Below are 27,949 nucleotides of genomic sequence, written 5' to 3' on the forward strand. Positions count from 1 at the left end.
ATTCTCATGAAGAATTTGCTTCCTATGTATTTAGACATAACTAAAAGTTATTGCTGTTTCCAGAGATGACAACTACTTAAAAGTTGAGAAAAATTTAGCACAGGTATACACCTTGAGAAAATGCTGTTTCAGAATAAACCAGTTTTCATAAATGTGGACTCAGTCCATGTATGAAGAGACCAGCAACTAGATTAGAAACTTTCATTGAATCAAATAATTCAAGAAATATTTAATGAATAGAGTTTCATAGTGTACCTTTCAATATATAGATATACATCTCCTTTTATTTCAGGAAAGTTTTCTTCTATTAGCTAATTACCTGCCCTGAACTCTTGAGTTGGCTTTCCTTTGCAAAGATCCCAACTATGCATGTTGCACCCTCTTTAATTATGCTCTGCATTTATTGCTTCCTTTCAAATCATTTTTTTTTAATTTTAATAACACAATTTTCCTTTTCTATTTTCTAGTTTATTTATTGTGCTTTTTGTGGTGTATATTTTGATCTTATTTTTCTCCTAATTTAAACTTCATTTCTAAAATGAGTCTTATTTTTTAATACTTCTTGATTTTTATCAGTTCTCAAATTTTTCAACATCTGATCGAGATGTCTCAATCCCAAGACATCCTATTTCTGACTTTTTAAATTATTTTGAGGCCTATATAGGTTTTTGTTTTTGTTTATTTTTAAGTTTATTTCCAGTTTACAATTCTGGCCTGATGCATCTTTTTTTTTTTTTTAACATCTTAATTGGAGTATAATTGCTTTACAATGATGTGTTAGTTTCTGCTTTATAACAAAGTGAATCAGCTATACATATACATATATCCCCATATCTCCTCCCTCTTGCATCTCCCTCCCACCCTTACTAATTTATTTTATTTCATTTAAACATATTAGATAATGGTTTCATATGGTCTGTAGTCCCTATTTTCCTAATGACTTTATTTTATCATAAACAAAATTTGATTCAACTTCATTTTTTCTCATAATAACCTTTTTGTTCCCCATATGTGAATAACTATAGTTCTCTGTGAAGAGGATGGTAAAGCCAGGGTACCTTACAAAGTTTCACGATTCATTATTTCCTCATCTATTATCATCATGAAGTAGTCAAAATGTGACCTGTGTAGCCAATTCAAGATCTTCATAGCTTTACATCCACTTAGAATATTTTTGTTGTTTTATATATGCTTTCTTGTTTCCAGATATTCCTAAATCTCTATAGGTATTGCCTTTCAAGAAAGTGCTCTCAAATTTATAGGTTGTATTTTACTGTCACTGTACTTTCTTTCTACCCCTTCTACCTTCTAAATTAACCTCCTTTTTCTTTTTTCCCAGACTTTCTGCCTTGCTAAATTTGAATTTTGCATGCAGGGTGGATTTCTGTCCTTTGCAAAAGAATATTTGATGGATATTTCTGAGATCCTTTACATCTCTGACCACCACAGCCCTATCTGATCACTTGCTGACTCTGCAAGCATTTTTTTTGTTTTGGTTTGGTTTGTTTTGCCCTTACCCACAACTCCAGAACTATAATTTCTTTTTCTGGTACTTAAAATAATTCACATACTCAATTCCTGCTTTTCTCACTCAGAGAATCCTCTCCTTTTGAGCACGAGTTACTTGTTGGGGGGTTCATTATTCCAAGCCCTTAACACTTGGTAGCATCTTCTCACCAGCTCTTGCACAAAGCTGCTGATGCTGCCCATATTCTGCTTTTGGGGATGGTAGTTTGGGCAAACACCGCTAGATATAAGTAGTATTTTGTGTTGAGTAATTGTATAATAAAGGAGTCCCCATCTCATAACTTCTATTGTCTCTATGAATCAGAAAGCAGAGTAATCTTCTGAGAATGAGGGGGAGAGTTAGAAGTTTCAGACTGAAAAGAAAAAATTTGATTTAGTCATTGTAGAGAGAATGATTAGAGAGATGGTAACACTGCCTAGTCTTTCTGATGGCTTATTATTTTTTTTTTCCACAAATTTATGGAAGAAACAATTTGTCTCTTAGTATGATTTTTTTCCTAGAAGTACTAGTTTGCTTAGATGCCAGTGTAGAGAATATCCAGAATTAGGTTCATTCAATATTGGGATTTTTTAAAACAAGGTTCGAAAAAATTTAGGCCAGCAAAGAATCTTTGTGAATTAAAAATCTAAGCTGGATAATGAGAAAATTAAAAATAAGAGGATAATTATAATTAATGTTAATGGAGTGGGAAAAAGTAGAGAAATGGATTGCACATCTTGACAAGGTTGAAAAGAAGTTCCAGAGAAATGAGCAAACTGGGAGTAGCCAAGGGTTGGTTCAGAGTGGGATGATTAAATCATATTTGGAATTGGATTGACTTAATTTGTTGACAGGGTTCCAGGTGTGAGCGTGGCGATGACTGATTGAAGTGGAAAAGATTAGAGGGTCAGTGGTTATGAATAGGCTAAGGACTTCACCGAACAGAGGGATTGATGGAATATTCAGCTGCTCATAGAAGTTGCACAGAAACATAGCAGGACTTGGAATTTAAGGAGAATAAATCTCATGCCAGTTGATGAACTGTTTGTAGCAGGAATAAATGAGGGCAACCACAAGGATGTGAGAAGAACATGGCAGGTGTCTTAGTCCATTTGGGCTGCTATAACAAAATACCACAAACTGGGGAGCTCATATACAGCAGAAATTCATTTCTCATGGTTTTGGAGGCTGGAAGTCTAAGAAAAGGGTACCAGCATGGTAGGTTCTGGTGAAGGTCCTCTGTTGCATTGCACACTTCTAATTGTGTCCTCCACATAGTGAAAGTGGCTAGGGAGTTCTGTGGGATCACTTTTATAAAAGCATTAATCCCATTCATGAGAGCACCACCCTCATGACCTAATCACCTCCTAAAGACCCCAACTACTAATACAATCACACATCACTTTTGGAGGTTAGGATTTCAACATGGAAATTTTAGGGGGACACAAACATTCAGACCATGGCAGCAGAGTTTCTTTAAAACTTTGGAATTAACAATAATCTCTGAATACTATCTGCAGAGATAACAGAGAACACTGAAACAAACCCCCAAATCTCCAAAAAATCAGTCACTCAAGAACATTATTGAACAGCCACCAGTCCAGTGATATTCTTAATAATGAGTCATTGAAAGAAAGAATGGAAGTAGAGAGAACTTTTAGATGAGAGATTAAAGTTATTAGAGGATTTCTTAGTTATGGTGCACAATTCTTGAGAGTACAGTGAAAAAGTTTAGGATTCAGGTAATAAGAAAGATCAGAACACTTAAGGTGATAGAAGGTAGGTGTTCAGGGCCATGTACACTTTAATATTAACTGGTACAGGCAGGAGTAAGTGGTGTGGAGGACTTAGTCTGTTTTAGAAGAGTGGACCCTGAGCCATGTATCCAGAGATTCTGCCCCAGTCTAGAGTGATGAGTAATGATGTATTTTGAAATACATACAGCATTTTACTAGTGCAGAGAACTATGTAAGCTTAGACAAGTTACTCAGAAGATGAGTTTTAGTGTTTTCATCTAAAAACATGACTATAATATCTATCACAAATAAAATCATATTAAAGCTTAATAATAAGTATTTATACTATTATTACCTGGTACTTAGAATGTGCTTAATCTTTTATAATTATACCATCAGTTCTTTTTTGTCAATATTTCATATCTTTAGTTTAAGACCTAACTCAAATTATATGGAAATAGTAGGTTCTTTATGTGAAAAGGGATAGCGTTTTACTTTTTATGCAACTATTTATTTTCAATATTGTACCCTTCAGGGACTATAAATCTTGTTAATTATATATTTTAAAGGGGAAATCTATATTGTAGCCTGAAAGACAGATCAAGGTGGACTTTCTGGATCATGAACTTAAGGTATTAATCAAAGTATATACTCAGAAACATGATAATTTAATTGCTCAAGACATTAAGTGTATGTATTGTCAAAACATTTGTGAGAGTGATTTTTAGGTCATGATACAATCGAACAATTCAAGGAAATTTTACTGACTCTACTAATAAATATTAAACAGTATAGTCATGAGGCTGCATATAAAAAATAACAAATTTGTTTTCTAACTCACATTTATTAACCCCCTTTGGCAGCTTAGGAATTTTCCAAGCAGAAATGCTAATATAAAATGTATTAGCTTTCGTACTGAAAGCCACTTAGGGCCTTCTTGTAATGCTAGCATTAATGTTTAACAATACATTGGCAGAATTTTCCACTATTGCGAGATGTGTAACAAATGATCCACAAATATTTTCCAACTTTAGCATACCTAGAGAAGTTTCAATACATTGATTCATAGATAAAACAGATGCATATGTTACTTCACATTTCTTTGCATGATAACAGCATTTATTCTGTTAAACCGATCACATGGCTTTGAAACAAAGGTACTATGAGTGGGAGGGTGCTGTGGGAATACTGTCAGTATGAGAAACTGACCTTGATTTTACAATAACTCATTTATTAGGGTGGAAGGCCAGAGCAAATAATGCAGAAAAAATTTTACATGCCATAGCACAGATTTTCTCTTTAATTACCAGTTTTTCTCCCATGTTCATTAAGGCATTTCTCCCTCCAGAAAAATGTAGTTTTTTTATGCCTCAGTCATCAGCAGATTTTAAAAATTCAATTAATATCTAGTTGTTTGAAATATAACTGTTGACTTCCAATTTATTTTACTTCTTTGATGTATTTTCTTCAAAAAATCTCATTGCCTAAATTTTGAATGGACAGCTTTGTATTTGCTGCCTTTAGATTACAGGAAACTTTCTATATTTGCATTTAGGCCTTATACACACACATGCACGTGCGTGCGCACACACACACTTTTGAAGTCTAAGTTCATATGAAGAATGGTTAGTCAATGTTGTGTCTGTTTAGATTAAAAAAATCTTATTGACAGGCTAATTTGAGATACACTAAATTGCCAACACTACATAATAGCACCTACAATGGCTAAAACCATACAACAAAAGCATATAATATTGTAAAAATTCTAGGTGAGAAATCAGGAGAACATAGATCTTGATCTTGTTTTGCCAATTAAGCATGTGATCCTGAACAGTTTTTCGTTCGTTTTGTTTGGGACCTCAGTTTTCAAATTGGCAAATGAGAAAGGTGGAATAGATGACCTCCAAGAGTGATTCAGTCCCTGAAATATTTTAATCTTTATTGGGAAGTTGGTTTGGCATATTACACAGTCTCATCACTTCTTATTATAAGTTCCTCTGATTGTAAAAGACTTGGGTTACAAAATAAAAATCACTTTAAGATGTAAAAGTTAGCAGAAGGAAAGAAATCATAAAGATCAGAGCAGAAATAAATGAAACTAAAAGCTGGTTCTTTGAGAAGATAAACAAAATTGATAAGCCATTAGCCAGACTCATCAAGAAAAAGAGGGAGAGGACTCAAATCAATAAAATCAGAAATGAAAAAGGAGAAGTTACAACAGACACCACAGAAATACAAAGCATCCTAAGAGACTACTACAAGCAACTTTATGCCAATAAAATGGACAACCTGGAAGAAATGGACAAATTCTTAGAAAGGTATAACCTTCCAAGACTGAACCAGGAAGAAGCAGAAAATATGAACAGACCAATCACAAGTAATGAAATTGAAACTGTGATTAAAAATCTTCCAACAAACAAAAGTCCAGGACCAGATGGCTTCACAGGTGAATTCTATCAAACATTTAGAGAAGAGCTAACACCTATCCTTCTCAAACTCTTACAAAAAATTGCAGAGGAAGGAACACTCCCAAACTCATTCTATGAGGCCACCATCACCCTGATACCAAAACCAGACAAAGACACTACAAAAAAAGAAAATTACAGACCAATATCACTGATGAATATAGATGCAAAAATCCTCAACAAAATAGTAGCAAACAGAATCCAACAACACATTAAAAGGATCATACACCACGATCAAGTGGGATTTATCCCAGGGATGCAAGGATTCTTCAATATACGCAAATCAATCAATGTGATACACCATATTAACAAATTGAAGAATAAAAACCATATGATCATCTCAATAGATGCAGAAAAAGCTTTTGACAAAATTCAACACCCATTTATGATAAAAACTCGCCAGAAAGTGGGCATAGAGGGAACCTACCTCAACATAATAAAGGCCATATATGACAAACCCACAGCAAACATCATTCTCAATGGTGAAAAACTGAAAGCATTTCCTCTAAGATCAGGAACAAGACAAGGATGTCCACTCTCACCACTATTATTCAACATAGTTCTGGAAGTCCTAGCCACGGCAATCAGAGAAGAAAAAGAAATAAAAGGAATACAAATTGGAAAAGAAGAAGTAAAACTGTCACTGTTTGTGGATGACATGATACTATACATAGAGAATCCTAAAACTGCCACCAGAAAACTGCTAGAGCTAATTAATGAATATGGTAAAGTTGCAGGATACAAAATTAATGCACAGAAATCTCTTGCATTCCTATACACTAATGATGAAAAATCTGAAAGAGAAATTATGGAAACACTCCCATTTACCATTGCAACAAAAAGAATAAAATACCTAGGAATAAACCTACCTAGGGAGACAAAAGACCTGTATGCAGAAAACTATAAGACACTGATGAAAGAAATTAAAGATGATACCAACAGATGGAGAGATATACCATGTTCTTGGATTGGAAGAATCAACATTGTGAAAATGACTCTACTACCCAAAGCAATCTACAGATTCAATGCAATCCCTATCAAATTACCAATGGCATTTTTTACGGAGCTAGAACAAATCATCTTAAAATTTGTATGGAGACACAAAAGACCCCGAATAGCCAAAGCAGTCTTGAGGGAAAAAAACGGAGCTGGAGGAATCAGACTCCCTGACTTCAGACTATACTACAAAGCTACAGTAATCAAGACAATATGGTACTGGCACAAAAACAGAAATATAGATCAATGGAACAGGATAGAAAGCCCAGAGATAAACCCACGCACCTATGGCCAACTAATCTATGACAAAGGAGGCAAGGATATACAATGGAGAAAAGACAGTCTCTTCAATAAGTGGTGCTGGGAAAACTGGACAGCTACATGTAAAAGAATGAAATTAGAATACTCCCTAACACCATACACAGAAATAAACTCAAAATGGATTAGAGACCTATATGTAAGACTGGACACTATAAAACTCTTAGAGGAAAACATAGGAAGAACACTCTTTTACATAAATCACAGCAAGATCTTTTTTGATCCACCTCCTAGAGTAATGGAAATAAAAACAAAAATAAACAAATGGGACCTAATGAAACTTCAAAGCTTTTGCACAGCAAAGGAAACCATAAACAAGACAAAAAGACAACTCTCAGAATGGGAGAAAATATTTGCAAATGAATCAACGGACAAAGGATTAATCTCCAAAATATATAAACAGCTCATGTAGCTCAATATTAAAGAAACAAACACCCCAATCCAAAAATGGGCAGAAGACCTAAATAGACATTTCTCCAAAGAAGACATACAGACGGCCACGAAGCACATGAAAAGGTGCTCAACATCACTGATAATTAGAGAAATGCAAATCAAAACTACAATGAGGTATCACCTCACACCAGTTAGAATGGGCATCATCAGAAAATCTACAAACAACAAATGCTGGAGAGGGTGTGGAGAAAAGGGAACCCTCTTGCACTGTTGGTGGGAATGTAAATTGATACAGCCACTATGGAGAACAATATGGAGGTTCCTTAAAAAACTAAAAATAGACTTACCATATGACCCAGCAATCCCACTACTGGGCATATACCCAGAGAAAACCATAATTCAAAAAGACACATGCACCCGAATGTTCATTGCAGCACTATTTACAATAGCCAGGTCATGGAAGCAACCTAAATGCCCATCAACAGACGAATGGATAAAGAAGTCGTGGTACATATATACAATGGAATATTACTCAGCCATAAAAAGGAACAAAATTGAGTCATTTGTTGAGACGTGGATGGATCTAGAGACTGTCATACAGAGTGAAGTAAGTCAGAAAGAGAAAAACAAATATCGTATATTAACGCATGTATGTGGAACCTAGAAAAATGGTACAGATGAGCTGGTTTGCAGGGCAGAAGTTGAGACACAGATGTAGAGAACAAATGTTTGGATGCCAAGGTGGAAAGCGGGGGTGGGGGGGGATGAATTTGGAGATTGGGACTGACATACATACACCAATATGTATAAAATATATAACTACTAAGAACCTTCTGTATAAAAAAATAAAAGAAACCAACAGAAATGCACATGTACTAATCGTTAGAGTTAGTTTGGTGCACCAATCTGAAGACAAATCTGTGAGTACTTAACCAAATTTAATACATTGTAATCTATGATCCAGAATTCCTATTCCAGAAAAAAAGCATATATATGTTCATAGGAGAGCATGTGTGAGGCTGTTCATCTTAGCACTGTTGTGGTTATGAGGATTCTGAGGCAATCTTGAAACATTAAACATCTATCTTGAAAGATCAATACATTTTTCTTTTTCTTGTTATTTACTTTTCTTCTATTTTTTAAAACACTATAAAACAAATAATCTGTAGCCTGTGGACACCTTTGGTATCCTACTCTAGTAATTTTTCATTTTCCTTCAAAACCTTATTTGTATTTAACTTTATATATGCTCTTGTATTCAAAACCATATTCGCCTATACTAACATGTGAGTTGAGGCAGAGATCAGAGAAATACATTACAATAATATTTTATATAATATAAATCAACTATACTTCTATAAAAAGATTAAATAGATTACTGCTTTACTCTTTTCTCTTTTTATACATATTTGTTTATTATACTATTACATATTATTTGTGGTATTGAATATGTAAATATTTTATCTTTTATCTTCTCAACGGTTAGCCACAAAGAACTTAACATTTCTTTCCTTTCTTCCTTTCCCATACTTTTCTTGCTTCATCTCCTCACTTTCATCTCTCCTGCACTTCTTGATCATTGTATTCTTTGAAAGTATCACTTCTTAAGGGAATACAAATCTATTACAATTTAGAAGGAGTTATTCAATGCCCTTATTGAAGTTACGAAAACAAACCCACAAAAAACAAAAAAGCGAGCCAGTTATATAATAGCCACTTTTGGAACACTAGCAAAGAGAACTTTTGCTGAGGTGCAAGAAATGAACACAATTTGTTTACAGAACCTTCCCAGTATATCACATTCACTGTTAACTTAAGTAAATAGATATTTCACAATAAATCAATTGTGAACTGGAATTAGGTTGGTAAACTCTCTTCATACAAATGTATGAATTAAATAGAAGTTGCCCTACATGTAAGGTAGCAACACAAGTATTTCCAAAGAGAAATAGAGAAAAAAGACCTTGCAAACATCTAGTTAATATAAAGGTCATTTTTTCTCCCATTAAAAAAATAAACTATACAAATCATCTAACACCTAATGCAATACAATGTAATTTTAAAATCGCTTAGGGGAGTAAATTATGTGTCAGAACTTTCTAAAAGTAACTAATCTAATTAGCTTTTAAAAATAACATAGGGGGCTTCCCTGGTGGCGCAGTGGTTGAGAGTCTGCCTGCCAATGCAGGGGACACGGGTTCGAGCCCTGGTCTGGGAAGATCCCACATGCTGCAGACCAACTAGGCCCGTGAACCACAATTGCTGAGCCTGCGCGTCTGGAGCCTGTGCTCTGCAACAAGAGAGGCCGCGATAGTGAGAGGCCCGCGCACCGTGATGAAGAGTGGCCCCCACTTGCCGCAACTAGAGAGAGCCCTCGCATAGAAACGAAGACCCAACACAGCCAGAAGTAAATAAATAAATAATTTAAAAATAACATAGGAATGATGATTATAATTCTGAATATCTCCAGAAGGTGAAAAATCAGTATCATAAAATTTAAAAATTAATTATCTTACTAAAATTCAAGGAAGTAATTTTTATCATATAACAGGAAATTATCACACACATACACACAAACCTACAGCAGATTGAGTGGAAATTAGTTCAGTTTATTGTATCAGCCAATCTTATCCATATGATCCCAAGTAATAGACTTTACTAATTGCACATTAGTTTATAGAAACCAGGAGAAACAAATCAAACCAATATTTTCATTTATGGATGGTTTTGTCTTATTTGTATATATCAGTTAACAGAGGCTTTATACAAGTTGTCATTGGAAGGTAAATCAATTAAAGATTTCTTTTCCATAATCTACCAATTAGATCATGAAATTGATCATTATAATGATAATGCAATTTTGAACATTTAGTTTGTTTCCAAAGACTATATTTTATACTTTGTGTTTATTATTACACATAGTAATTTTTGCTCATAGCAACCCTTAAATAGGGTTATATTTTTATCCCCATGTTACAGATGGGAGAAATGGGATGCAGCCCTTGCCTTGCTCATCATTATATAAGTTCCATATGAATAGCCAATGTTTGAATCCTGGCCATATAAAAATACTATCTTGTGCTGTAATATAGACCAATACACACTGTAAACCAATTTGGAAACAAGTTTGGCAATTCACTACCATGAAAATTGAAAACACATGTTCAACAGAGTTATATGAACATATACATAGAAACTTTATTTATAGTAACCAAATATTGGAAAAAATACATGTCCTCAACAGAAGAATGGAAAAACAAATGTGGTATATCTATACAGTTAAATACTACTCAGCAATAATAGGAACAAACTACTGCTACATTCAATATCATTTTATTGAATAAAATAAGACAGAGGAAAGATTGTTCATCATATTATTACATTTCATAAAATTCTAGAATATGAAATCAATTAAATGGTGGCACAAATCTGATCAGGTTTTGCCTGGGGTTGGGATAGAGAGAAGGATGCATGAATAGGGCCACAGGAACCTGCAGGGTTTGCTAGAAATGTTTAGTACTTTGAATATGATGGTGATTTAATATTTTATGAATATATTTTAGAAACACCAAGATGTATAATTTAAATATAGGCAGTTTATTGTACATAAATTAAACCTCATTAAAGCTGTAAAAGGATTAAAGGGTTTAAGATTATATGCCATCTGACATCTGTGACACATTAAAAGTTTCAAATTTTCTCTTTAGTTTCTTGAAACTTTTCATTTATTGGGAACAAGAGGTAATGGAGACACTGTGCATTTCATGGCTATTATAGTAAAATAACTAGGCCTTTGAATCACAAAGACTTGATTAAGTGTTTAATTCCAAGTGCCATGTTTCCCCAACAGAGGGGTTACACAAATCCCCCAGCAATTTGTCCTGCCACAGAAACATGTATGATATGGAAACATGACTCACAGTGAGGATCTCTAATGCTCTGCTGCAGTGTAGCTCAGAGCCTAGGCTGGTTATGCGAGGTATCACATACAGTGACAATAGATGAGTATAGACCCTGAAAAAGTGCCAGCTTATTCAAGGGAAAGGAGAGTGAAAGAAATGTCTATAATCAAATGGATGTAAATAGAATACCTGGGATGAGAAATCGGAGTTAGTTCTAACTGGTAAGAAGTATGGTGGTACTTCAGTGGAATTAGTAGCAAAGAATAATCACACTATGAGTAAGAGCATCTAAATCATTGACTGCATATGGATCTGGCAAAAACAACAAAAATATACAATTTAAGTGACCCGCCCCAAAACGGTGTACAAGGTTATCCTGGGTTAGTGATACAGTGAACATTTTACTCTAGAATAATTTAACTGAATCCTGATAGAAGTGTAGGATATACAGAGGAAAGGCATCTGCCAGGCAGATGAAAACATGGGTATCGACCTGAAGGCATAATACAGTGTAGTATATTCTGGAAGTGGATGTAGCCAAATAGTACTATATTTTAAGAAGTGAGAAAGAAAACAATGGGGTAAAGATTGCAAAAGAAGGAGTAAATCATAAGGAATCTTTTATTCCATTTCTAACTTAAGATCTATTTTGTGGTGAACAGAAACCGTTGAATGATTTTAAGCAGGGAAATAAAATAACTCACTTTGCATTTTATAGTACCTAGTTTGCAGTTGGGAAGAGACATTTGGTGGGGCATTCCTGACCATGTGACTTTACATTATATTATACACTATGATACTAGATACTAATATCCAAGACACTGTGAGACCAGAAACTGCAGAGGTGGGGATAGTCTTTATATTAAGTTGAATATACGGAACCTGATGACAGATATATTTGAAAGAGGGGATAAAAGGTATAAGAGTCGTGTAAATTGCTTCAATAATTTCTGGTTTGAGCAACTTTTTAGTTTATGGTGTTGTACGTTAATATTGGAAATAGGACAAGCATTTTTCACATTCGGCATGTTTAGTTTCACGTGTCTATGGGAAGGCTCAGAGAAGATGTACAGTACTTAGGTATATATTTGTCTGGAAACCAGGATAGTGACCTGGGCTAGAGATACAGATTTAGGGGGCTTCAGAGTATGACTAGTAAACCAAGGAATGGATGAAATCATTGAGACAGGCATTTTAAATTGAGGAGACTGAGAGAGAGACAGAGAGACAAAGGCAGAGGAAGAGACAGAGATACACACACAAAGAGGGAAAACAACAGGAGAGGGAAAGAGGAGAAGAGGAAACAGATGTGTGGATTGAAAAGGAATGTTCATAATTAAACAATAAAAACTCTACAAAACTGGTTTTTCATAAGCAAAATAGGAGAAAATTTCCATGAAGGTATGAATAATTGTTTACAATGTACAAAGAGCAAGTAAAACAAAAAGATTGAAATATTTCACTAAAATGGGCAAATTTCAATGGTGAAAGATGCCAGATTAAAGTAGGCTGGATACTAACTGGAAAGTATGAGGCCAAGATTTTCAGTTTGGCTTAGTCCTATTTGATGTCGAGATATGAAGATGAAAAGAGGGGAGGGAAAATAAAACATAATCAGAAACTGGCACAGAGTAGAGACCAGAAATTTTACTTATCTAGTAGTTTAATTTTAAGTTCATAAGCATCCAATATTTACTCACTACTAGGCATTTATCTTCACTGAGGACACGGAACAACTGACCACATTTTTCATCCTGTTCAGTAGGAACTGCTTGAGTGGAATTTGAATTAGTTTATCCAGTTTCAGGATCAAAAGTTCTCTGTTCAGGGAGGTGGTATAGAATGACAAAAAAACAAGAACTGAATTGGAAATGAGTAGGTAAGTTAAAAACAAGTCTCAGAAAACAGGTTTTATTATTTTTGTTGAAAATAAAATCAAGAATACTCTAACTCATTATACTATCCTAACCTTTCCTTATTTATCAACTTTATATTACAATTCTAGAACCAAAAATACATCATGAAAATAGGAAGAAAACTATATACAGAACCTCTAACATTTGATAAGAATTTATTAATATGATTTGTATCAGTATATTGTGTTCTATTTCAAAAACTTTTTCCTTTTATAAAGGTCTTTCTTGTACTATCTCTTTGATCCTAAAGAAAAGTACGTAATTAGAATACCATTTTGGGGGGGATTTTGTTTTAGGTGAAGTAATTGAAGTTTCAGGGGCCCCAGGGAGGTGATTAAGATCTTTTATTCTGGAGCTTGATGCTTGAAGATTATATAAGAACAATAAGGCTACAGACATTACTCATATAGACTCCTAATTTATTCAAGTTTGAGGGAAAAAAGAATGTAAGCAAAAACTATACTGGTATTCATCTTATCATGAATTTCCCAGTACACTCTCTTATAAGTTTAATGATTCTTTGAAAATGGACATTTAAAGCAGGAAACACAAAAGATACACTGTAAGAAGACTATGCAGGAGTTATATATGGGGGTGGGCATGAATCACGCTCACCATATAGAAAAGTGCTTGCTGAGCCTTTGAAATACTCTGTGCAATTTGTTTATAAGAGGCATTTGCAAAATTATTATTTGCCTTGCTCTTGTGTCTGCATTTGTGCTTGTGCCCTCCAAGTTATGATTTGATATTAAAGATATTTTGATATATATTTAGTCTTAGAAAAATATGAATTTAAGTTTAGAATCAGTCCTCAGTATAGCCTATTTTTCTTCTGATATATTCCAACCTGTTAATTTAAGATGATGTTAAAAGAGGACTAGAATTATATTTAGGTTTTTCCCTTTCTGGATGTCACTTGTACCTCTTATTACATAAGCTTGGATAAGGCACTTGAGTGCTTTGATTTTGATTATTTTTTTCTGTAATTTTGAGAATACAGTAGCTTTTTTAAACTTTTTATTTTATATTGGAACATAGTTGATTAACAATGGTGTGTTAGTTTCAGGTGTACAACAAAGTGATTCACTTATACATGTATCTATTCTTTCTTTTTTAGCTTATAAACAACAGAAATTTATTTTTCACAGTTCTGAAGGCTAGAAGTCCAAGGTCAGGGTGCCAGCATGGTTGGGTTTTAGTGAAGGCCCTTTCCTGGGTTGCAGACTGCCTATTTCTTGCTGTGTTCTCACCTGGTAGAAGGGGCTGGGAATCCCTCTGGAGCCTCTTTTATAAGGCACTAATCCCATTTAGGAGTGTTCCACCCTCATGACTTAAACACTTCACACAGGCTCTACCTCCTAATACCATCACCTTTGGGGATTAGAATTTCAACATATAAATTCTGGGGGGGACACAAACATTCAGACCATAGCATCTTCCCATTGGTTCTGTGACATCAACATGTATCTATTCTTTTTCAAATTCTTTTCCCAATTAGATTATTACAGAATATTGAGCAGAGTTCTAAATACTTCACCGGGCTACACTAAAAATCAGATGAGCTAATGAATGCATAATTAATGGAACATATAGCTGAAGCAACATGGTATAATGGTAAAGAATGCATGCTGAAGAACCAAATTCTGTGTTTAAATACTGATTTTGCCACTTTTTAGCTGTGTGTGCTTATCAAGTAGCTTAGCCTCTCTCTGCCTCAGTTTCCTTATCTGTAAAATCAATATGATAATAATAGTTCTGACCTCATGTGACTGTGAGAATAAAAGGAAATAATCTATCCAATGCTCTTAGAACTGTGTCTAGAGTATAGTAAGGATTATTCAAATATTTAATGGTGATGATGGTGATGGTGATGATGATGACAATGTGCCAGACACCAGGATACAGTGGTTAAGAAATCACAATCATTTCTTTCAGTAGGAAAGCTGAAGAGACACAGAAGCTTAAAATTATAGTGCTGAAACTCTATTAATAAAACCTATGATATTTCTGAAATTTAACTCATAAAGCTTACTAATAAATTTAAACTTCCTCGAATGATTTGCATGCTAAATCATGCTGAGGCACTTTTAGGTATTTTCTTTTGACAGAATCCCTAGGAGACTATGGGATGTGATGCAAAGGTCCAGGATCTGTCTCATCCAACCTTGTGTTGAGATCTCCTCATTTATAAAATGAACTTGCTGAATAACATGTTTTCTTAGGTTTATTACAGGCTGAAATTTAATGCTCTAGTGATTCCTTTATGTATGATTCTACAATTGAGAATGCAATAATGATAATTATTGCTTTGCAAGCTACTAGTTTCATTGCAAATGTCATTACTTATAATAAATACAGGATAGCCAAAAGGAGTACTTTCTAAAATATTATGTAAAATCAAAATGAACATATATTTCTTTTAAAATAATTATTCTTGAAGTAGTTAGTAACATGTTTTATAAAAAAAGTTCCAAAATGAAAATTTTGGAATTATCTCTACATACATATTCCAAGAGGCAAGCAAGTTCTCAAGGACCATTATTGAATGCTTACAGAATATTAAAAAATAAAAAGGAATATAAGTCAAAACAATATTTAACACAGTATTCTAAAAAATCATTTGTAGATTATGATATTATAAAGAAGCAAAAGAAAAAAGTTAACTACATCTCTTCTGGGGTATGTGTGACTCCCAGCTTGAATTTTTAAAAATTCTACTGAATACTCCAATTTTATCAAAAACAAAACAACAACAAGAAACACACACACAAAACTACCACAGCACTCCCAAAGCTGTGCAGTGCTCCAGTGGCATATATTCTCACAGTTCACAAAGCATTTCCACAAACATTTCCTGGGACCCTCACAAAAAAACCCTGTGATTTAGGCAAACTATGTCTCTCAATCTCTTTCCATACTCCTACATTTTCTCCAAATAGATTATGTGACAATTAGTGTCACTTCAATATCAGAAAAATAAACACATACAGCTATTTTGTGTTACATCTAAAGAATGGCTTAAATATAATATTGTGGGTCAAAGACTGACTTTTCCTTTTTCTACAGAAAAGCAGTGTTCACTCTGCCAAATATTTAGAGTATAAAGCTTCAACATCTATAAAATATGAACAAAAAATAATTACTTCAATTGTTGCAAAAATTCAATAACATGCTTAGAAATGTTCACATAATAATCTGCAGATAATAAATGCCTCTACATCTTAGTGCTTTCCTTCTCTTCTGAAAAAACACTAAGAGATTTCATTTGTACAGTAGAAATGGCTTCATGATCAGGAAATTGGAATCAACATTCTACCACGGACTATCAGAATATGTTATTGAGTTTTTATTGCAAATAAAATTCAAATAATACTACCCTCAGTGTTACTAACACTACTAGTAGTAAATATATTATCAGCAGAAATAATAATAATTATTATAATGACTAGATTTTATATAGTGCTTTTTTGTGTCATTTCTATCTTCACCATAACCCTATATTATTATCCTATTTTAAATATGAAAAAACTAAGGGACTTGACTTGCCTAAGAGCAAAGTTCTGGTTACTAGTGAAGCTGAGATTTGAACCTATGAAATTTTCACCTTCAGGGCTCATGCTCTTTATAATTGTTCTATAGGTTATTTGTAATTTATAGAAGCTCTAAATAGAGTTATGATTATATTTTTAGAAAAATTGACTGCTTGGCTAAACATATGGAATTGCTTGCCTGTTTAAGCATTTTTCAAGCAGACGCAATGTGAAATAAACAAATACATTAAATAACATTCATATGAACTTCTTTTTTGTTGTTGTTGTTTCCTATTTCTATGTAGTAGAAGTAGGATCTTATTTTCTGAAGAACAGAAATGTTAAAATTTACAAATAATTTGGAATAGATAATAGTGTGCCTTTTGAGTGCCTTAATTATGTAATGAACATTTGCTGTTTGCACATATTCTACTTTATTTTACCACTTGAAAAAGCCAGTAGATATAAATAATGTAATAATTGTGAGGAGCTTTGCATTTCTGGAGAGGCCATTACAAATAAAATGATCAACACAATAATTCAAAATTGTGTGAGGCATAATATTTTCCAAATTTTTCATATTCTATAATGTAACTATTTCCAGTGTCTTTCAAGATAAGGAGAATCAATTTTTCTTGAAGATACAGATTAGGCAACTGCAAAGAAAAATTCAAGTGACCTTAAGGATTTTCTCTCCTTAGTCATTCTTACACTGATTGTTCTAGCTTTCCACAGAAGGTAATAATGTCTTTTGAATTACTGAACCATTAGTTCACTCTTAACCTTGATGAAAACTTCAAGAAATGTCTTATTACAAGAATAATTGTGAGGGAACATAAGGTGTTATTTTGGTTTGCACTTCATATTTTATATTATAACAAACATAGCATTAACATTAACAAATATGGCATTATTGATGTTGGAATTTTTTTATTTAAGCTCTTGGCAAGTTTCCATATTTTTATTTTAAAAAGTACAAGCTTTTTTGAGAAAAACAAAAACATAAAGAAGCAGAAGAATTTTAAAATATGTTCTAACCAAGGTGGCTGTTATCACGTAACACACAAGATAAAATAATGAACTTTACTGATTTTTTTCTTGTTTCTAATTGTTTATTCTAATATTTTCCAAAATGTTCATTTTATATTTTATATGTTGAATACCAAATTTTAAATTTATATTTATAGAAATATATGTTTAAGTTATGAGTTTATGAATTTTTATGCAACTTGCATTTTTACTTAATTAATTCTGTAAATTTTTCCATATCAGTAAATATTCCTAAAAATAAAATTGATAGAGCTTGTTATTTCCAAAATTTGAGTGTCAAGCTACAGTTGCCCTTTAGATCTTTTAACTGATTGTCACTCCCAGCTGCAGCTGTAAGGAGTCCCTCTCTTTACCTTGGTTAACGATGTGCTTCATCATCAATCTAAATATCTTAGTGTTGAAGAAAAAAATAATGAATTTGCCCCACTTCTTCATAGTTATTTTTGAATCATAATATAAAGCAAAAGTTACAAAATAAAGGTAATTATATTTCAGGTATTAGAAATTCTTTAAATGAATATCTACAAAGTATTAATTTGGTGTATACACCTTGCATTAAGAATTATTATAAATATTGTAACTATAATTTTAATACCAAGGATATTATAAACAAAACATTTAAGTGTATGCATATGTGTGTATATGTATTTGCACATATGTATAGGATGAATATAGAGTCTATGTTTATTCCTAGTTACATTAGATGTGAACTCTCCCTTAATTTTACAAAAACTTACGTATAGATTTTTATGTGTGTTCCTTTTTTATTGGGATTCGATTTTTATAAACTATTGAAAAAACAAAAAATTTGTTGATCAAGCAGAAATCTTGCTTTTTGTGGTGGGAATGGCCATTTATCATATATCATCATCTGATGAACAAGACAATTCTGTTAGATCTACTGTAATGGGAATTTCTCTTTGGTATGTGGTATGTTGAAGATCAGAAAGAAAAAAAAAAAAAAGGTGTCTCGTCTAAGGTTCAACACTATTATGTGCCAGAAATTTGCCTGGATTCTATAAGTTTCAACCCAACTTTTTATTTGCCCTGTTCCACTAGAGTAAGAGTAGAGATGGTTTTTTTTCACCACTCTATTCCATAAGCTCTTAAAGCTCATGATAGAGATAAAGATAGATAGAGAGAGAGAGAGATAGGTAGAGGTAGAGATATAAGTAGAGAGATATATTAAATATTTAGTGTTAAAATCCACAAAGGAAACCATAAAATCCCTAACAAACTTATCATTTGATTTTGTGTGGTAATTAAGCTGTGCTGGAGCTCTATATGGAGTTAATTTAGAGGCTGTCAATTTTCCTTTGGTGATAGCCCGTAAGAGGATAAACTGTGGAATGGAGTATGAAATGAGGGAGGAGGACCACAGGGATGAGACCTAAGCACTCCAGAGCCTCAGAGAACTGCTTGCCAACTCCAAGAAGCAGGAGAACTTGAGGGACCTTGACCTGCAGATTCTAGCGAGAAGCCTTTCTTTTCACTTTGGGCAGACCTTATGATTCTGTTTTAACTTCATGAGCTAAAAAAGAATAGCATAGGTATGCAATCACATCTCTGTAAGAAAAATATTTTGAAAAGTAACATCAAGGTAGCAACATGATCATACTTAAAATTAACAGTAATTACTTACTACCATCACATACTCACTCAGTATTCAAATTTTCAATTGGCTGATAATGTTTTTGAATCATAATGCAAATAAGATCCTCACGTTAGTTGCTATGTCTCTTAAAGTCTGTTTTTTAGCTGTAGCCTCCACTTCTCTCTCTCTCCCTGCCTCCTCTTATAATTCATTTGTTGAGGACACAGATTTACCTGTCCTTAGAGTTTTCCACTGTCTGGATAATGCTGATTGCATCCCCATGGTATGATTTAACATACCCCTCTGCCTTCTTTACATCCTGTAAATTCTTAGTTAGATCTAGAAGGCTTTTCCCTTTTGGACTATTATGCCATAAAGGCAGCTGTGTTCTTCCACAAAGAAAGTCATGAAGCACTACTGTCTCTTACTTTGTCCTAATAATAGTCATTGCTGATTAATTAATATTAGGTATAGAAAAATAATGATATTTTAATTCTATAATTCTTTTTCACTTATTAAGTAGAATATTTCTATAAAAATTCATCTAATTTGCTGTATGTCTTGAATACACACATACACCGCTTCTTTCTCATCACTTTTACCTTTTTAGACATTTTTGGGCTTTTATTCACTTTTATTTTCTAAATCCCATGTTATGTTTTTGATTGTATATATTCTCCATTAGAAACCTTTGTCATTTAGCCTTCATTCCAGAGATTCTAGTCTTTTATTCTCATTTCTTTAATTCATTCAATTCTTACTTTATATTCTTTTATTTGTCCATTTATAGTCAGATTCTTTGTATTTCTGATTTGTGGTATAATTTCAATTCTGCAAATGCTTGTTTAATTACATTTAATTCATGTCAAAATGTTGTCTTACACTTTTCTTTTTTGTTCTTAGCTTAGTTTAGAGAAATTTTTGCCTAAAAATATTATGTTTGTGCTTTCTTTTATTATGGTAGCTCTGATGGGATCAGTGTTCACATTTTGTTGATGTTTTTAACTATTGTTTGAGTTTCCTGGGACTAACAGCAGAAAAATTATGTAAAGGTGAGGTTTGGTGGCATACTTCATTTCTTAGTTCAAGAGCAACCTTTCCTGCTGCTACAGTGATTTCTTCAACAAATGGAAAGTAATAGAATCTCTTCTGTTCTAACACATTTTGATTCTTTGCTGTTTTCTAATTCCAGTAAGGTTTTGATTTTCAGCCATCTTTTTATTTCTGTTCACCACCAAGCCTCCAAAGAGTCCCTTCCTGAGGATCCTCCATTGCCTTCAGAGTTGTTGCTTGTATGACACTGCCATCTTTGGTATCATATAAAGTCATTCTGTTTAATTCCCTATTAAATGTTCTCTGTGCTTTCTTACCATGGTTAGGATCCTCTGCTTCTAAATATGAATATTATTAGATGTTATCTGTGGTCATCCCTACTAGAACCCTACGGCACTCTCCTGTGTTCATCACAATTGCCTGTTAACCTCCATCCAGGCGTGGGCTCCACTTAAGTACAGGCATTAAACACACTCTGTGGTCTTGGGTGGCTATGCACCATTAAAGTAAACTGAAGGTGTATTCTCTGTGTCCTAGTTATGCTGTTAATATTAACTATGCAAGATTTTCTTATCTAACTTTGTTGATCAGCAATTTTTCCCTTGGAGGATGTGTAGAGATTCAAATTTAAAAAGCTCCCATTATCCTTGAGGTACTTGGAAATTCTACAATAATATTTTGAATGGAACAAAGGTGCCAGAGTTTAGAAAGAATTCTAAATCACAAAGTCCTCCCGAGAAGGAAGACAATTGTAATTTACAAAGCAAAGCGTTTATTCTTAGAATAATGCTTTCTCTCATTCAAAGACCTTTGAATAGGCAGAATATGAAAATGAGAGTATTCTAAGTGAATAGTGCACTGGAATCTAAGCATGATGAAACTAAAGAAGATAAAGGAGAACTGGGAATACTTTATTTCACCAAAAAGCAGAACTTGCATGAGTTAAAATGCCTTTAAAACATAAGTAGCTTAAGTTTAAATAGCTTTAAAACATTTTTTAATATGTTGTTGAGAATAGATATTATATTAGAATTAAAGAAATAAGATAAAATATTGAATTAGTTTATAACAATCTCTCTATAATTCTTCTTAACTAGTATACTTCAGAAAGCTTTTCAACAACTGGAAAAATTGGCCCCAAAATATCCCATTTTTGCCAAAGTGCTCTGCTGGACTAGAATTACTTAGCAGGTATGAAGATACATGGGCTGCACTTCACAGAAGAACCAAAGAATGTGCCAGTGCTAGAGAGCTGGTGGATAGCAAGATGGTTATGCTTTCAGCACACTGGGAGAAAAAGAAGACAGACCTAAGAGTTACAGGTGCATCCTCAGCAACTTCCAGGTTTAATACCAGATTTAGAATTTATGACAGCAAATCTGACCTATTTAATGGCTAGTTTTTAGGAGATAAAAACCACCTTCTGGGGCTTCCCTGGTGGCGCAGTGGTTAAGAATCCGCCTGCCAATGCAGGGGACACGGATTCGATCCCTGGTCCGGGAAGATCCCACATGCCGCGGGGCAACTAAGCCCGTGCACCACAACTACTGAGCCTGTGCTCTAGTACCAAAAATACTGAAGCCTGTGGGCTTAGAGCCCGGGCTCTGCAACAAGAGAAGCCACCGCGGTGAGAAGCCCACGCACCACAACGAAAACCCAACGCAGCCAAAAATAAATAAATTAAAAAAAAAAAGAAAAGAAAAAACAGATGAGTTAACTGGGTAGGAAACACTTGTATTCTCTCAAGGATACCCCCTCCTCAGGCTCTCCAGATTTCAGGACTTTCATCTGAATTCCTCTCCAGTTTAAAAAAAAAAAAAAAAAACACACAAAAAAACACCTGCTGAATCTGGAGGTTTTATGTGGGCAATAGAAAGATAAAACATAAGCAGTCCCAATAACTGGAAAATTACAGGAAAAATAAGAGGAATGAACTTGAGATCTTCAAAGCTGAACTAGATGCAGAGCACACCCAGAAGGTCTTGGAAATGGAGCATACCCAGCAAATGAGGCTGAAGGAACAGCAGAAGGTTTTTGAGGAGGCCGTCTCGCAGGACGTGGAATAGTACCTTTCCACAGGTTACCTGCAGATAGCTGAGAGGTGAGGCAGTTGGAGATAAGGCCCCCTGGCAGCAGGGACTCTCCCTGGGTGGGCAGAGATAGTGTAATGCCATGCTCCCTAGAATGGAAGGGGCATGGAATAAAGTCCTCATAAATCCTGTTCTATTGTTAGACCCCCAGAATCAAAGAGGATGCATCATGCCATATTTGTCTTGACATTGTTTTGCCTCATTCTATAGTTCCAGGCTTTAGCTGAAGATATTTAGAAAATGCAGAATACATTAAAAAAAAAAAGTAAAAAAGGCAAAGGAAATATACACATAATCCTACAGCACAGAATAATCCTTAATACTATTTTAGTGTAGCTCTTACCAGTTTGTGCATGTGAAAGAGTCAGTCTATTTGAGATGTTCTACTTATGTAATTGGTGTAAAAATATATATATATACATCTGGCTTTGTATCTAAGTTTTCTTAGCATTATATGGGAATCTTTCCTCCTATATTATTAACATTTTTGAAATGCTCAAAAAACCATTATATCATTTCCATCTCTGTATAAAAATTTTTATTTTTCATTTTGTAATAATTTTTGTATAATTTTGGATTAATTTCATTTATTAATAAATATATTAAAATAATCATACATATTCAGCATTTTCTTTAAATTATTTAATTTTTAATCACATATGTTCAGCATTTTTCTTTATCATGTTTCTAATTTTTGAAATATTAAAATATTTAGCTTCATTTTAATTAATTTAATTGTTATTATTATTTCATTTATTTTATGGATTCCAAATAACATGCAGGATAGCACTATTATTGTTTTGGTATTCTGAGAAACATATATCTAGAACTTGCTTTATTATTTTCTTTCAGTATTTAAATCAATAAATAGGACATATGCTTTCTAACTTTAAATAGTACAAAACAAATTTAAATAATCCAACAAAATTTTAAAAAGAAAAATTAGACTACATGGGTGAGTTTCAAACATACAATAAACACTTGGAATAATTATAAGGACAAAAGAAACCACAATAAACATGCAAATGTTAAATAACAAGATTCAAAATAGACGGTCCACATGCATCAATATGAGTTCCATGCATGAAGTTCACTCTGTCTGCAAACTGTCTTTAGTCTTTTCCAGTTAATCAAACCTCCTAGAATTTCTACTATCATTGTAGTATTTTGGTCATTGATATTTTGTTCTAAGATTCACATGTAGAGAAAGCCCTCAGCAATCATTATTCTATATTTCAGGAAACATGTCCAACATGGATATCTCCTAAGAGATTCAAAATCCTTTCTCCACATCATAAAAGTAAAACAAAATTCTCTTCTGCTTTCAGGTTTTCCTACAACTTCTCTGGACTTTTATTAAATTATCGTAATAATTTCCATCATTGGGTGTAAATTCAGTTTCTGGGCCCCTGTAAAGGACCTATGAGTTTTAAAACCCAAGTCATAATGACTTAGATTATCTTCTGCCATCTGGTTTTCAAAAGCTCATTTATATTTGTGTGGAAAAATGCTTCTTCTGTCATCACATAGTTGTCCCTATTCTATAGACTCAGGAATAAACTATGGTGGCCCAGGTGCTTAAATCTCTATCTGCTTGGAATCGAAAATTTATCTCTTTCTCCATCAATTATTGGTCTTGCAAATGGAAACCTTGCTTTCATGGCTATTGTTCCTGCAAGGTGCTTAAACTATTATTAAAGATTTAATTGTCTGAGATTATATGTGTATGTCTGCAGGACATGTATCTCCACCACCATTCAGTGACTAAATACTATCATTTAGTCTGCTGGAATTTGCTGTTTATCCTCTTTATCAGATATGCAGATTGGGAAAAAAGGAAATACAGAATGCTCTGTGAGAAGTACTTATAGCTCAGCCATAGAAGTAGTATATATCACTTTCTTCTACATTCCATTGGCCATAACCTAGTTCTATGTATGGTTCAACTTCACTCCAAAAGGCACAGAAAATATATCCTGACTGTATTCCCAGGAAAAAGAGTACATTGGGTTTTATGCACATAGATTAATCTCTAGCAAAATCTAACATTTTGCTTACCAAATATGTATTTTTTTTAATAATTTTTTTTAATTAATTAATTTATTTATTTATTTTTGGGTGTGTTGGGTCTTCGTTTCTGTGCGAGGGTTTTCTCTAGTTGCGGCAAGTGGGGGCTACTCTTCATCACGGTGCGTGGACCTCTCACTGTCGCGGCCTCTCTTGATGCGGAGCACAGGCTCCAGACACGCAGGCTCAGTGGTTGTAGCTCACGGGCTTAGTTGCTCCGCGGCATGTGGGATCTTCCCAGACCAGGGCTCGAACCCGTGTCCCCTGCATTGGCAGGCAGATTCTCAACCACTGCACCACCAGGGAAGCCCCCAAATATGTATTTTACTCCCACTCTCTTATTTAGAATGTATTTAACCACTTGTCAATGCAGAAACACCACAGTTTCATCCAATTCCTACATATAATTCACATTCAAGGATTTCTAGAGGATATACAGTCTTCTCTGTCAGATGGAAACATGGATCCTTGTGGTTGGCCAACATAAGAACTAGAAAGTTTTCTTCACACCACCACTCCTAAACAATCAAATAACAATAATGAGGCAGGGAGAGATAGCTATAGAGGAGTTAATGTAATGGAAGAGTAAAAATTAGATTAGAGCAGTAAAGGTCACTAGCAATTCTTAAATCTTGCTGTCATGTGTGAGTTTCATTTTAGACTCTGATTCTACTCTCTGGAAGGAACTGCTGTGTCTATTTTTCTCTGTTGCTCTTGATTCTACTCTTTTGGAGGTTGCTACTCATGTACTGGCTTCTCTGGCTATATCTGAAATGAACACAGGCCAGTAGCCTCTCATTGCTTATTGGGCAGCTTCCACATGCTACTCCACAATTGATTTAAGATGAACTGAAGAGTCACAGAATGTTTTAGACCACTCTTATACTCTCCTTGGCAATATAATTCTCTCCAAATTGAAGTCTTAAAAACAAAAACAAAAACAAAAAAAAAACAACAACAAAACAACAAAAAAACTAATCTGATTGTTGCTGCAGGGTATTAATAAGTTTTAGTGTGCCTCTACCACTCGAAAACTTCTTCAAGCTTATCTCTTTTAGTTCTAGAAATGTCAAAATTTCCAAACTTTTATGCCCCAAACTGTAGGTCTTCTTCTATTCCCTTTCTTTTAAGTGACCAATTTTTCCTGAATTTATATATATTTTGTAATGCTTTATAAATGGCAGTCCGTAGTAACCAATGCACAAATCCTGATGTTGATTAGTTTTCAAATGTTTAAAAAATTCTAGAAAACCCTGTTGATTTCCAGTGTAATTTCATTCTACTCAGAAAAAAAAATCTTTATTTCAAAGCTTTTAAATGTTTGAGACTTACTTTATGACCTAGAATATATTATATTTTTGGAATGTGGACCATATTTACTCAAGAAAAGTGGTTTGGTAGTTGTGTTTAAAAGTATAAATTATGTCAAGTTGATTAATGTTGTTTGCTAATTTATGTATATTTATTGACTATTTTGTCCACTTGCTCTATTATTTATTGAAAAAATAGTGTTAAAAATATCCAACTATAATTTTGAATCTGTTTATTTCTCCTTTTAAATATTTAAACTCTTGCTTTATGTATTTCAAAGATGTCTCATTCGGCTCATACAAATTTAGGATTCTTATGTTCTTTTGAATAATCCCCCTTTTCACTATGAAGTTTTCCTCTTTTATCACTGATAACATTCTCTCATTGAAGTATATTTTGCTATTAATATATTTCTTACCATTTTTGACTAGTGTTTTCAATTTTTTTTTCTTATCCATCTTATTACTTTCAAAGTTTCTATATTTTTACATATAATGTATGTCCACTGCAAATGCACCACATTTATTTTTAATGCAATGTGGTGATACTTATCTTTTACTTGGAGTGTTGAGTTCAGATATATTTAGTATGAGAGCTGATATAATTGAGTACTTATGTATTCAATTTATATTTGGGGGACTTCCCTGGTGGTCCAGTGGTAAAGAATCTGCCTTGCAATGCAGGGGACGTGGTTTCGATCCCTGATCATGGAACTAAGATCCCACATGCCATGGGGTAACTAAGCCAGGGTGCCACAACTACTGAGCTCGCGCGCCTCAATGAGAGAGCACACGTGCTGCAAACTACAGAGCCCACACACTCTGGAGCCTGTGTGCCACAACTAGAGAAGAGAAAGCCAGCAGGCAGAAAACTGGAGAGAAACCCCACACCACAACGAAGAGCCCATGACACAACGAAAGATCCTGCGTGCCGCAACTAAGACCCAATGCAGCCAAAAATAATAAAATTTTTTAAAAAATTTATATTTGGTATCATGATCCTGAAGCCAAAACTGAGCACAGAAAATAAATGCATTTCACTAAATTTTAAACATGAATACAATTATACAAAAAAAAAAATCACACCGAAATTGTACATTAAACATCATGAGCAAGTAGACTTTATTTCATGAATTCAAGAATGGTACATTGGGAAATTCCCCCAAATTAAAAGATGATTAGCATAATAAAATCTCAATAAGTAAAGAAAAGGCATATGATAACATTAAAAACATTTCTGATGTTTTCTTTATAATTGCAAAATGGGAATATAAATGACTTAATATCTTTTAAAGAACCATAACAATATCATATTTAATAAAGAATTAATTGAAAGCATTCACACTAAAGTAAAAAATAAGAAAAGATGCTCCTATTCCCAATTAATGTTAACAGTTGGAAGCTCTATGAATAAAACAAAAATTATACACATTTGAAAGAAAAAAATTATTTAAATAGAAACATTTAATGGTAAGAAGCTAATAAGTTTTCCTTAATAAAAGAGTTTAATGAGTATGACAAATGCAAAACTCACAAAATCAATGTTTTTGATACACTAGTAATAAAAAAATTTAAATACAATGAGAGCAGTATCTACCTTAATGTATATGTTTTAAAACTAAAATTGGTCACTGTGTACTTGCATGGAAAAATTTCCTGTACATATTGTTAATTTAAGCAAACAAAGTGAAAATTTAAAAATGTTTGAACACAAAATAATCTAAATTGCTTTAAAATTTCATTTTACTATTATCCTGTTTATTTAAAACACAGTCAAAACAAAACTATATATATATGTACATGTTTATAGAAAACAGAAAAACGATAACAACAGTTAATTGTGTTTCCACTTGGGGATGAGAGTAGAATTTGGAGGAGGAAGTAGATCAAAAGATATATGCTTATATTTTTTAATGTTTATGAGAAATCATTGTGAAATTAAAATTATTTTAAGGCATAGTTCAGTATAGCAACTTTGGTAAAATCTTCAATAAAAGGAGGAGATTTTCATGACAGTTTTGA

At 33.5% G+C, this 27,949-nt stretch overlaps 1 pseudogene; it reads left to right on the forward strand.

Annotated features, from left to right (window-relative positions):
- LOC132364354 (dysbindin-like) overlaps positions 1 to 22,565 on the forward strand; it is a 64,989-nt pseudogene extending 42,424 nt beyond the window's left edge.
- Positions 22,566 to 27,949: the final 5,384 nt, after the last annotated feature.

Source organism: Balaenoptera ricei, chromosome 4 (assembly GCF_028023285.1).
Source record: "Balaenoptera ricei isolate mBalRic1 chromosome 4, mBalRic1.hap2, whole genome shotgun sequence".
NCBI classification, from domain to species: domain Eukaryota; kingdom Metazoa; phylum Chordata; class Mammalia; order Artiodactyla; family Balaenopteridae; genus Balaenoptera; species Balaenoptera ricei.